The sequence below is a fragment of the Cavia porcellus genome, unplaced genomic scaffold (assembly GCF_034190915.1).
Source record: "Cavia porcellus strain 051 isolate PalLab524CR breed Dunkin Hartley unplaced genomic scaffold, mCavPor4.1 scaffold_33, whole genome shotgun sequence".
NCBI lineage: Eukaryota > Metazoa > Chordata > Mammalia > Rodentia > Caviidae > Cavia > Cavia porcellus.
The window spans coordinates 25,997,029-26,011,478 of NW_026947516.1; the positions used below are offsets into that span (position 1 = coordinate 25,997,029).

The 14,450-nt window shown below is 40.1% G+C and overlaps 1 pseudogene; it reads right to left on the minus strand.

The window, feature by feature from the left end:
* Positions 1–2,171: 2,171 nt before the first annotated feature.
* Positions 2,172–3,808, minus strand: LOC100724551 (SH3 domain-binding protein 5-like; annotated as a pseudogene).
* Between the last annotated feature and the right edge of the window lie 10,642 nt (positions 3,809–14,450).

The window sequence follows — 14,450 nt, forward strand, 5'->3', positions numbered from 1 at the left end:
CTCTTTTTATTTCCACCTATTGGTGCGTTTCACAATATCACCCATACACTGGGCAGCTGTTCCTTTCTTAACAACACTCTAAGCCCACAAAACTCCCACTCAGATAAAAGAACCAAATTTTGCACCTTGCATCTCAATTACAGTAGGTTACAAATTGCAGATGTGGGAGAATGGAGGGCTGTGTGCATGCAGCCTCCCCGCAGGGAAGGGGACTTACCTCCACCTCCTGTCCCTCTGGTCTCTGCTGGCCGTAGGTGGAAAGTCAGGCTGAACATTGTTGCACAGGGCATTTTAACCTGTAGATCAAGGGCTTCCAGGGCGACAGGGACTGTGGGACCATTTCTCCCTTTCTTGCCGTTCCTTGTCCAGCTTGTCCATCTCTTCCCGACCTGTACATGTGAGGATCTGGTTGAGACTCTGTCTTACACTTTCTTCCTTATATACTTAGCTACCATGTTGTTCAAGACATACAGGTTGATGATAAAATTACTTCCTTTCCTAAATGGTATCCTTCACCCATTTTTTTTCTTTTTGCCATTCTGGGAATAGAACCCAGAGTCTGTGCACACTGGACACTGAACTCCACTCCCATGTTTGTTTCATAAAAATTATCATATGGTTAGGTTTGTTTTTAAAAATCTCATTTCTGATAGTCTTTCTTTCTTTCTTCCTTTTGTCTTTTTGAGACAGGGTCTCACTATGCAATTCAGGTTGGCTTTGAACTCACTTTGTAGCCCAGGCTGGCCTTGAACTCTCTGCAATCCTCCTGCCTCAGCCTCCCAAGTCTTGTGATTACAGGTGTGCATCAGCAACACCTGATCAGGCCTTTGATATTTTACTTAAGCAGTTTTTTTTATACTCAAGGTATTAAGACAAGTACAAAATAAGCTTGTGGTTAGAACACTATCAGTCAATAAAAAAGAACAGATATGCAAATGACTATTCAAACTGTGACAGGATTGTTTAAAAATTTGAAATGGGCAGATTGCTTTTTTCTTTTAGAAATGCTAAATTTTCTTAACAAAACAAGACAAAGGAAACACAGTATTCTAAATATGCATAACCAAGAAAATATTAAAGGAAACCAGTCTTAACAGTAATAGCATAACAGATTCCATTGCTTCTATTTAACAGCCTTTGCCAACACATGCCTACTTTAAGGACAATTTCCTCCAAGGAAAACTAGTACAGCATAACCCTTAAATAATTTCATTTATCTTTAAAGTTACAAACCATATGGCAGTGAACACCTTGTCAATCCAGATGTAACAATGGCAACCATTCTTCACATGCACTTCTCTTAGAATAAACCCCCTTGGCTGGCAGGATAAGGTTATATTATGGACCCTGCTCTCCCAACGGGCCACAGATCCCCTTCTGTGCTATGTCTTGCTGTCCTCATTCCCCGACCCCCACGATGACATTCACTTTTCCCGTCCCCAAGAGTGCAGTTCATGGTAGCCTTTCTGGCAAATGGTTTCAAAGGGTGGCTTTTTTTTTTGTCTTTTTCTTTTTTATCGGTACCAGGGATCAAACTCATGACCACACACTTGCAAGGCAGGCGCATATGCCGCTGAGCTAAATCCCCAGCCCCAAGAGTAGCTTTTTTAAAAAAACCCTTCTCTCAACCCCAGAGGTGATGAAAATGAATTATGCTCTTGAAATATGTAAGCTTTTACTAGGTCACAAAGGTGTGCTCTGAATACCTTTATTTGTCGTGTGGGTTTTTAAACTATTTAAAACTATTTATGCCTGGGATATAATGGAGAGAACATCTCAGTTTCCCCAAACTGAGGGCCAGAGAAGGGAGAGATTCAAGTTATGGCCTCCAGTTTGGCTAAGCTTCCAGCCCAATTCTTCGCTTGGGTTCTTCACAGGAATTAGTTATTGCTTCCACAACCCTCTTATAGGAAATGTTCCAGGAGGCTGTGACCCTATTCACAGTCCACCTGTGATAACTCTGCTCTGAAAAACAAACCAGCCCAAGACTTCTTACCAGAAATAAACTCTTCAGCTCTTAGGGTCACAGAAACTTCATTAGTGCAGTTTAGAGTAAATGCGTAAAATTTGGCACATGTTGAACGATTACTGACTGGCACAATGTTCTCGAGTTTCATGTATATTCTTTGGCAGATGGGTCATAGCTTAGTGGATCCACCAATCTGACCATTTTATGTCAGCAGTAATCCTGTCCTTCTCTTTGAACACGAGAGGGAGAGCTGCTTCACGGGGTCTCCAAGGCCTGGCCCTTTGGGGAGGTATTTTTGGGTCATTACCCTTGACACCATCACCACTGTTGTCGAGAGACCGCCATTGTTGGCTTTGTCATTTGTTTTATTCTCTGCCCCTTCTGCCAAGTTTCCTCGCTCTCCCTCACATTCTGGGAAGAAGGCCCCACTACACTCACTCTGAGGGCACAACACCGGGAACATTATCCCAAATTCTGACAGGGACATAGGGATGGGAAGATCCAGTCTGTTTGGGTCTTGCAACTGTGGGAAACTGGTCTGGCATTTCAGATGGGCTTGTTGGTCCTGAACTGAAGCTGGACACAGACTGAGTTTCTGAGTCATCCTCAGACACAAAGTTGCTACAGTTGTCTTTAAAAGCCTCTGTGGCCACGGAAACTGCATGGGGTTCAGGTTTGCCTCCAGACAGGTCCTTCACAGATATGCTACTGCCCTCGGCACCCATGCTGCAGCCCCACGGCCCCATGGCACTGGAGCGCCGCAGCTCATGGATCCATCTGAGACCTGCTCCAGGTTCTTCAGGGGCACCTTGTACCCTCCTTTCGCCAAGGTCAGTTTGGCCTGTAGGTCCTCTACTGTCTTCTCCAGTTGCTCAAGTTGCACACGGTACTTTCCCTTGAGTTCAAAGTAAGGTTTGAACTTGCTGATGGCTCTCTTGAGTTTCTTCTCCAGCCATTGCGTGTGGCCTATGGCCGCACTGTACTTGGCTGCTGTTTTCTTATGTACCAGTTTCTTCCTCATCTTGGTCTGTTATGCCTCCATCACCCTCTGTGTGGCGTGGTTCAGCATTTCCTGCCAGGCCGAGTCAAACTGCCCCTTGTTGTCTTCCAGCAGCTTCTGCTCAGCCAGGGAGATGGTCTCCTTGGTGGCGTGGAGCACCTCTGGGGCCCTCTGGAAGTCCTGTGTGGCTTTCTGAGCTTCCAGCTGGGCCTGCCTTGCCACCCTCTGAACCTCCCAGTAAGACTTTGAGCCTTCCACACTTTTGCCAATTTACTTCTCCGGTTTATCCAGTTTCACCGAAGCCTCAACCTGGAGATGTTTGGGAGGATCCTAACAAGGTTGGGGATGTTGAGGAGGCTGACTATTCTCCCAAGAATTTCTTGAGTTTTTAAAACTCTTCTAAGTAGAGGCCTGATGAGCAAGTATAGTAATGGATTTTATGAGTGTGGCAAAACATACACCTGGATCAGGCTGAGTTTGTCGAAATGGGCCCATTAAGCGAAGATTCTGAATTTAATGTAGCAGCTCATGGGGCACAAGAAGGTGTTAATTTATTTGGACGGTTTGCAGAAGTATGGATTAAAATATGGCCCATTGTGAATGACTTAGGGATGCCTGATAGTCCTTGGTTTACTATTGATGAGGGGACTCAAAGACTCAAAGAAATGGGAATGCTGGATTGGATCTCTCATGGTAAGCCTAATCTTCCACACTGGGATGATCCATAAAATGTACCCTTTAATAATACTGAGAAACAGATTAATGATGCATGCACCAGTATCTCTGAAGGGCCCTGTCATTGCTCTTCTCTATATCCCAAACCTTACGGTGAGGACCATAGTTACTCAATTGGGAAACTTAAGGTCAATGGGGAAATCATAACAACCTAATCTGGGCAGAATCACAACTAACCCAGAACCTTCAGGAATGAAGGTATGGCTTACCCCATCAGGGAAAAACTGAGATCTTCTGAGGTGTTTGCTGAAGGCCAAAGAAATACAGAATTGGTAGTAGAAGAGGGTAGTTACAAATGTTAGGTACAATCCCATGGCCAGTTACAGAAAAGAGGGTTGTAGTTCTGGTTGTTCTCTCCTACTCTCTTAATTTACTTTCTTTGTAACATAATGTTAGTAGACTTAACATTGGTTCTTAAGCATTGTTAAACCTATGTTATAATGTTTGTTATGAAATATTAAGAGTAAGCATAACCCAAACAAAATTTGCCTTCTATTCTGGAGAGGGGATTAATGCATTTTTGTTTGCACACAGGATAGTTGTACACTGTTAACATAATTAAAAACTTGTCTTTGTATCTGGAGACTATGGTTTAAGGATATGTGTCTAGTTGTCAGGTTGATAAGGCACAAATTGTGATAGTCAACTGTTCTTTCAGTTGAAGTAAGAAACATCCAATTGATTGGCCTATCATTGTTTACATGTAACTGAATAGAGTTGCTGAAGATGTAAGAATCACCCTGGATGTGAGTGGCACCGACTAACAGACTTGTAGCCTAAACAGAAAAAAAAAAGGGGGAAAGAAGAAAGAAGGCTTCTTTTGCATCTTTGGAGAAGCTCCAGTCTTCACCTTCACCCTGGATGTTTGTCTTTTGGCTTTCCAGTGCAGACTGTTCAGCCTTTCATCATAGACCCTTTGCCTTCCTGATATAGACACATGGGCGTCTACAGCGAGCTCTAGGCCTTTGACTTTTGACTGGATCCTTTGGAGTTCCAGCATGAAGTCAGTCCTTCAGCATCTTCCACACCTGACTCTGTAGGAGAAGGCATACATATCTCATCTCAGCATGTCTTGGTTCTTTTCCTGGTGGAATAATCCATACCTTCATTCCTGAAGGTTTTGGGTCAGTTGTACATTGTACAACTATCCCATGTGCAGACAGAAACACACTAATTCCCTTTCCAGACTAGAAGGCAAATTTTTTTGGGTGGCTTCTATTCCTAATATGTCATGGAACATAGTTTATAGGTTTAATATGCTATATATTAAATCAGTTTCTCTAGTGAGCACTCACTGATGTATCTGCTGAAAGACCCTTAGGATTAGTAGCCAAATTCAATAATATAGCAGGAAAAAAATCAACACATAAAAATCAATAGCATTCCTTGCTATCATTCTCTTAAATGGTTTTACATTGTTTTGATATACTTAATGCTACAGTATACGAAGTTGTACTCAAGGACTTCAAGGAAAGAGTCAATATGGTAACTACTTTTGGGTCGGAATTATCTGGTGGTGAAACACTATTCTGCTTAAATGGTTATGTTTCGATCTGCGCTGTTTTGCTGTTATGCCCTCTTTTTTCTCAATCTCCACTCCATTATTTACTTTTTTATTTTTATCCGTTTAATTAAAGGGAAAAAAATAGCAGGATATAATATAGTAACACACTTTGACTTTCTATTATCTCGATTTGAAGCCCTGTATTACTCTCACCATCTTGTTTTTGACTGATGTTCCCCTATTCTGTTTTGCTGGATAGTATCAGGTTTGAAAGTTTAGGCATCAGCTGTGAAGATAATGAGATTCCTTATAACGCCCATTCTCGTTGACTTTTATCTACTTTTGAAGACCTACAATGTCTCCAATGTTTTGGTTTTGTCGGTTTTGTTCTTTACTGTTTTGTTCAATTGTATTATAACTGATGATATAGGCAATTCTATTAGAGATAGCGGGAGGCATTATGGTAACCATTGTTGGTCACCTTGTATTATGTTTTTATATTATCTATTATGTCCACCCTTTTGTCTTGACCGATTCTGTTCTGTTATGTCACATTTGGTTTTACTCTCTTCCAAAAAAGCAGTAAGAACCGTGGGAGCAATGAAACCCAAAATGTGTAATAGTCATTGTACAAAAGAGAGGAAAAGAAAGTGCTCTAAACTATATAACTGCATGTATATTTAAGTGTATAAGATAGAAAATGATATCACAGAGTTTTATTGGATCATTGAACAGAACTGTTTGCAGTATCATTGTTGGAATGTCCACTCTGCAAGCTTTAATCTTGTGACTTGAACAATTATTTCTAAGATGGCAATATGTAATCCATTAACTAGTGATTTCCTACTGTTCATTTTTTTCTTCTGTAAATCTGTATAACTTGTACCCTTTCACTGTTTTTTTTCTTTTCTCCTTAAATAAAAAAAAAAGAAAAGAAATCAATAGCATTCCTGTATACTCATAATGAACACACTGAAAAATTATGGAAAAACTTATAATAGCACCAAGAAAAATTAAATACTTAGGAATTAAACTGAGGAAGTGAAAGGCCTCTAGAATGAAAACTACAGCACTCTGAGAAAAGAAATCAAAGAGGACATCAGAAAATGGAAAGATACCCCTGTTCCTGAACAGACAGAGCCAACATAGTCAAAATGATCATACTTCCATTATTGATACATAGATTTAATGTAAACTCAGTCAAAATTCCAACAACCTTCTTCACACAATGTGAGAAAGTAATCCTAAAATTCATGTGGAACCAGAAGAGGCCCAGAATAGCAGAAGCAATCTGGGGTAAAAAGAGCAAACTGGGAAGCATCAGAATCCTGGACTTGAAGTTATATTGCAAAGTATCATGATAAAAAATAGCATGATACTGCTACAAAAACAGATATGAAGATCAATGGAAGAGAATAGAGGATGCAGAAATGACCTTGAGAATATTTGACTATTTGATCTTTGACAAAGGGGCCAAAAACATACACAAGAGGAAAGATAGCTTCTTTAGCAAATGATGCTGCGAAGATTGGCTATCCATATGCAGGAGATTGAATCTAGACTCATATCTCCCTTCATGCATAAAACTAAAATTAAAATGGATCAAAAACCAAATGTTAGAACAGAAGCAACCTGCTGGAAAATGCAGCAGTTAAAATGCATAAAGTCATACATGTAGGCAAGGACTTTCTGAAAAGAACTTTGGTTTTACAGGAAATAGTACTGAAATGGGATCATATCAAATTAAAAAGTTTCAGAAAAAAGAGTAAAAAGACAACTTACCAGCTATTCCACACACAGTGGTCTAATATCTAGAGTACATAAAAAATAAAACAAATTAGACCTCCCAAATAAAAGACCCAATCAAAAATGGACAAATCAAATGAATAGACACTTTGCAGAAGAAGAATTACAGATGGCCAATAAATACATGAAGAAATGCTCAACATCACTGGCCATTAGAGAAATGAAAATTAAAGCAACACTGAGATTCCATTGTACCCCAGAAAGAATGGCCATTATCAAGAAGTCAAATTATAGCAAATGTTGGCAAGACTGTATGTGAAAAGAAGTGCGTCTGTGCTGTTAGTGGGCATGTAAAGTAATACAATCACTATAGAAGTCAGTGTGGAGAATCCTCAAAATACTGAAGTAGAAAGTCCATTTGACCCAGCTCTTCCTCTTCTCTGTGTCTTCCTGGAAAGAGTTAAAGACATGATATTACAGTGATACCTGTATACTTATGTTCATAGCAGCACAGCTGATAATAGCCAAATCTTGGAAGCAGCCCATGTGGCCATGAAAAGATGTATGGCTAAAGAAAGTGTAGTATTTATACACAATGGAATACTACTCTGCCATAAAAATTGAATCATTTGTAGGAATGCCTTGAAACCATAATATTAAGTGAAATAGATCAGACACACAAGCTTAAATATTGCATGGTTTCTCTTATGTGGGATCCCAAAGTATAATAAAGAGCAAAATAAGAGATAGATAAGTAGGAAGATAGATCTTTCTCAAAGGGACAAGGGACCAAAAGGTAGAGAGGGGATGAGGGAAGGAATTAAGATGTCTTATGTACATGTATCAACTCATCAAAGGGAATACAAACATAGCATACTATAAACATTTACTAAGCAAAAAATAAAAACACTTTTGTTAATCTTAGTTCATGTTTATGGTATATAATGTCCATGTTCATTGAAGTTACTAGAACCTTGTACCTGACATATTTTCTCTTTACCTATTTTCTCATCCCCTGAACTAATATCAATAAGAATGAAAAGGGGGAAAGGAGAACTATAAAAGGATGGAGGGAGGGGGAGAAAAGAGGATTAAGAAAAGAAATAAGCTGTATTACATACATGTATCAACTCCCCAGTATGACTGTAAAATGTTTGTATTGCAAATGTGTACTAATAAAATAAAATTTAAAAATTTGAATAATAAAATTATAATTATAATTATTAACACTTGTTGTGAAACAATGAGATTCACTGTGATATTTCCATACATACATATATTATGCGCCGATAATGCCTGTTTCAGTTACTTTCTTGTCACTAGTACACAATATTCAACATCCAAAACTCTAAGGAGGAAAGGTTTATTTTAGTTCATAATTTGTAGAGGTTTCAGACCATAGTCAGCTGGCTGCAATACAAGGTGACATGGTATGAAGAATGGCAGACAAAGAACTCATGACAGGGTATGACAAGGATTGTCCTAGGACATGCACCCAGTGACCCACCTTTTCCAACCAGATCCCACCTTTAACAGCCAGTTAGCTATAAACTCCCATAATCCAGTCACCTTCCAAAAGCCCCACCTATGAGTACATGAGGCTTTGCAGGGATATCTAGATATAAGCCACAACATTCTGCACCTGGTCCTCAAAAGATTCATGCACATATTTTTATGAAAAATGCATTTAGTCTATTCCTAAGAGTTGCCAAAGTCTTTAACAGTTTCAGTATTGCTGGAAAGTCCAAGTCCAAAGTTGCTCTGAGATTTAAGGCAAAGTCTTAGCTTCCAGTCCTTGTAAAACTTCAAATATACAATGGCACAAGATAAACATTCCCATTCCAAAAGGTAGAAATAGGGACATATAAAGGAATAGGACCAAAGCAAGACTGAAATTTAGCAGGGAAAACATTAAATCTCATAGCTCCATATTTATCACACGGGGCAATCTGTGACAAGAGGTGAACTCCAAAGGGCTTAAGTGACCCCACCTCTGTGGCATTGCTCTTGATTGTGGCCCTTGTGGCTTCTCTCTTGGGCTGACTTTACTAGCTCTTCATGGCTTTCCTCAGACATTCCTCATACCTGGGTTTTTCCACATTGTGAGGTCTCCACTGCACTTATCTCACCCTCATATCTTCACCCACTGCTCTCTCAGGGGCATACTGCCTGGCTTCCTAGGCTTTTTTCTGAAATCTGGGTGGAAATCTTCCTGAACCCACAGCTCTTGCATTCTGCATGTGTCTAAAACCAGCACTAGGTAGGTGAGTGATGCCAAAGTCTATTGCTAGCTGGAGCAGTAGCTGGGCCCTTTTGCATCTTTCTGGTGGATACAGAGACCTCTAAGTGCCTTCAATTGCTAAGCATGGTGACCTGAGTTCTGGGGAATCAATTTCCATTTTTTAGGCTGCTGTCATACTGTAACAAGGTGCCCTGGGGCTCTCTTCGCAAAAGTCTTCCATCTTTGCAACTTTGACACAGGTTCTTGTGATCCTCTCAGGCCATCTTTTCTATTGTTGTGTCCAAAGTACTTGGCTTTTTAATGCTAATCTTGGATTTTTAATGTTAATCTTTTCAGCAACCAAGTTGTCTGCACCATATTTGCAGGCTTCAATTTTACTGGATCTTCCTTTCTGGCCAAACTCAAACCTTTAAAATCATTCTACTGGGGCTTTTGCTCTCTACCTCAAGGTAGAGTTGGCTAAAGGCCCCCAAACAGTAGTCATATCACCACTTCAACATTAGACTGTCTTGAAATTTCTTCTGTTTGGTTGGTCTATAGCTCTTAATATCAGACTCCTGTAATGTCTCAGGACAAGAACAAAATGTAGACACATTTTTATCAAGCTTAACACATATGGTCTGGAGTTCAACTGCCAATGCAGTCCTTGTTCCCAACTGAAACCTGCGAGCATTCTAGGGCTGCTTATTCATCTGGCATCTTCAAACCTTCTAAAACTCTTCCGATAAGCCAGTTCAAAAGGTTTCCAAGCCAGGTGTGATGGTGCACACCTGTAATCCCAGCACTTGGGAGGCCGAGGCAGGAGGATTGTTATGAGTTCAAGGCCAACCTGGGCCACAAAGTGAGTCCAAGGCCTACCTAAACCACATAGTGAGACTGTGTCTCAAAAGGAACAAAAGGAAAAAGAGGCTTCTGAACCACAAGGTCAGGTAGCATCATGGCAATGATCCCACTTCTCTGGTACCAAAATCCATCTTAATTATTTTCTTGTTGCTGAGACACAATACCTGACACCCCACAGCTCTAAGGAGGAAAGATTTACTTTAGCTCACAGTTTGTAGAGGTTTCAGTCCATAATTGACTGGCTCTGAGGTAGGGTGGCATGGCAGAAAGACATTGCAGAAGAAAAAGAGCTCAAGGCATGATGGTGGGAAGCAAAGAGGAGTCAAGGGAGGAGCAGGAAAGAAACAGACCCAGGCCGTTCCCACAGTCACCCATCTCTTCCAACCAGATCCTACCTCCTAATAACAAGTCAGCTACAAGCCCCAGTCCAATCACTGTCCTGAAGCTCCACCTATTGAGACCAAGGAATAAAAAGAGAAAATACAAGCACCTGAGTAAACTAAAGTCCAGGAGATATAAGCCTCAGAAAAATGAAGTATAAACGATAAAAAAACTAATTGGAGTGCAAAAGACTATCTGCTGATGACAAGAAGCCTGGCAAACAGGAGCTTTTTGTATATTCACCTGTCCCTTTCATGTGCCAAAATGCTGCATATGAGCTCCTAAATTCAGGTGCTATCTTGATATCTCTCTTTTGGACCCCTCCCAACAAGCAAGAGCTTTCCTTATGTTTCTTCTGATAAACCACATGTGGTTCTGTTCCCACCTGTTGTCCTTGGTCAGCCTCAGGATAACAGCCAGAGAGGAAAAATGGTTATGCATGAGCCTTTGGAGGGGGGCGTTTAGATATATACCATATCAATGCTCTGTCCTCTGTTCCTGTCCCCTCTGTTTCCCCTCAGCCCCTTTCCTAGTCTTTAAGAGTCCCTTTTCTTCTTTTAAGTCAGCTCTCTACCAGATTCCACATATCAGAAAAATAGCAGCGATGGTGATTCTTTTAGAGCTTTCAATGATACAAACAACACACTGTGGCATGTGTGCCATAAGTTTGCCACCACTGATATATATATGTATATATATATATATATATATATATATATGCCTTTCTTTTTCTCTCTTATTTCACTTAACACAATAACCTCTAGTTCCACCCACATACTTGAAAATGATAGGATTTTCTTCTTTTTATGGCTAATACTCCACTGTGTACATATACTATATTTTCTTTACCTGCTGTATGCCTGTCCTATTTGATCTTCCTCCTTGTGGCCTTTGAGAACTCCTCAATGTTCTCTAATTTCTCTTTTTTTTTTTGGTCTTTTTCCTTTTAATCGGTACCAAGGATCGAACTCACGACTGCCTGCTTGCAAGGCAGGCGCTTATGCCGCTGAGCTAAATCCCCAGCCCCTGTCCTCTAATTTCTCTTTATCTACTGTAGTAAGACCATATAAGTCTCACCTGCCATGCAGTAGGGCTTGGAATGAATTAAACCTTAGGCTTTATGGGGGAAAGGGAAACTTACAAAGCCAGAGTAATGGGAGAAAAGAAGGCATGACCTTCCTCCCCTCATCCATTAGGGAAGTATGACAGGGCCATAGCATCCTTCTAGATGCAGTGCAAGTCCATGCCCCAGTTGAGATAACCACACCCTTATTGGTCTCCTTTATAGAGACAGCACGAGAAGGTGACCTCATCAGAGAAGAGGTAACAAGATGCTGGGCTGCCAGGCAGTCTGGAGTCAACTGCTAGGGTTCTATCCCTCAGATCCTTCAGTATGTTGGGTTATGAATGTTCTGTATGTCTTGTGAGGAGAGGTATGACAGCTTGTGTGTGTGTGTGTATGTGTGTGTGTGTGTGTGTGTGTGTGTGTGTTACTGAGGATTGAACCCAGGGCCTCACACATGCTAGGCAAACGCTCTACTGCTGAGCTCATCCCAAATGCTTCTTTTTTGGTACTGGGGATCAAACTCACAACCTCACACTTGCCAGGCAGGCACTTATGCCAGAGCTAAACCCCCGGCCCCCAAGTGCTTCTTATTTTGAGACAGGTCTAAGTTGCTTAGGCTGGACTCAAACTTGTTATCCTCTTGTCTCAGCCTCCGAAGTAGCTGGGATTACTGGTACGTGCTACCATTCCCAGCTGTTTTTAGATGGATCTCACCGTGTTGCCCAAGCTGGCCTGGAACCTGTTTGTGATCCTCCTGCTAGAATTATAGGCATGAACCACCATGCTGGACCACTGACAACTTTTATTTTGGACTAATTCTTCAAGGACTTTCATATAGTGAACCGCCTTCAGAGATGGAGAAACTGTCTCCTTAAGGTGCTAAGGGAAAATGTGTTTGTTGACCAGTATAATTAAGATAATGCCAGCTGGGGATTACAGGTGGAACACACCTGTAATCCTAGCACTTTAAAGGCTGAGGACAGAGAATTTGAAGCCAGCCTGGTCTACCCAGAGAGACTCTGTCTCAAACAAAAGAAAACAAAACAAGATAATCTCCCTTGAGTTCCTAGCTTGGCAGGATTGCCTACTGTGCTGAGCAGTAATGTCCTTTGTCTTTGACCCATTGTTGTGTCTTCTGCAGCATCCATGAAACTATGCAAGCTAACTTGTAAATGCCCAGACACTTTGCTGTTCTTAACAAAACCCATTAGAAGTTATGTGTCCTTCATTCAGGGAAAGGGAGCCATTAGCCCCGTAGCTAAGTTCTCCACCCAGCTCCAGCCTCACCTAACTTTGAGAACAAGCTACGCAGAATGAGGTTACTTGGGGATAATTCTGCATATTTCAGGAGAATTGGATAATGGGCAACTTATTTGGTATTTGATAGCTTCCTATATTGAGGAAGTTTAAACCTATGGAAGATTTGTCAAAATATTTTCTTATAAAAACAACTTTATAAATATTAAGCAACCCTCTAAGCTTCAGTTTAGTAGTTAAGACAGTGAATTCTGGAGCCAGACTATCTAATTCAAATCTGGCCCTTCTATTAACTAGAATTTATGGCTTTGGACAAATTTTACTGATATCTCCATTTCCTCACTTGAAAATGGAGTTACCTACACTGACCAAGAGTATTCTGAGGATTAAGTTGCCAATGCATGCCTTGTGAACAACCTTCCAAGCTATTGTGATGATCATTCAATAATTTGGCCTTTATGTAAAAATTTGAGCCAACTTCATCTCTTGTCATCTTGCTCATATAACATATACCGTTGGGAGTGATGCTTACAAACTATTACTTCTGTGTCCCAGGAAGGATCTTGCATTAGAATAAAAGTCCTTTCCCCCCAAATCCATTTTATTCCAATGAGAAAAAAAATAAAAGAATAAAACAAAAATTGAAAACACGCCAGTCAGGAGGTAACAATGATACATATATTGCACATTGTCATCCCCAAATCATTTACCCAGAGCATGAGATATCTGCATTCAGTTGTCCGAACAATAGCTGCACAAATTTTACTCTTTGGTAAACTCAGAGAAATCAGTAGTATAACTATCTTAACTATTATATGTATATATATGTGTGTGTGTGTGTGTGTGTGTGTGTGTGTGTGTGTGTTCTTTCAGCTTCTCATACTAGTGAGACAATATGTTTATATATGTGTCTTATTTATTTCACTTGTGAGTATAGTCTCAAGTTGCATCCATTTGCCTATAAAAGTCTCCAGTTTACTCTTCTTTATGATTGAGTAGTACTCCATTATATAAAATATATCTTTTTTATCCATTCCTCAGTTGATGGGCATTTAGGTTGTTTTTAAGATCTAGCTATTACAAATTGCTATAAATATGGGTGCACATATATCCCTATGGTATGATGTTTTTAAATCTTTTGGGAAGATACCCATAAGGGGACTATCTGGGTAGAATGGGACCTCTAGTCCTAGTTTTTTTTTTAGGAACTACCACACTGATTTTTTCAGTGGTTGCACCAGTCTACACTCTCACCAACAAGTGGAGAAGCTTCCTTTTTTCCCACAGTCCATCAAGCATTTGAAAATAATGGTTCTTCACGTAGGGTGCAGAAACACTTCCAGGGGACCCATGAATTTAATATGGGAATAAATATTACCTTCTCATTGTCTCTGATCTCTAATTTAAATGTGATATTTCTTTAAGGTATGAATGTATACACCAAGCCACAGTGGTATTAACAATATCTATGAATTTTTTTCTCTTCACATTCCTTGAGATTTATCTATGAATTTTTAATGAATAGAAATTGCAGATGTTTTCATGTCACATTTCACTTGCTGCTGATACCTCAAAATAGCATTTACAGTAATTACTACTTCAAAATTAGTCATCAGCCCCACTGTTAAATCTTATTAGTTAATACATTGATAAAGAACCATATGTATTCTTATCATAAACGTATTTACTCATATTTTTGAGATTAAG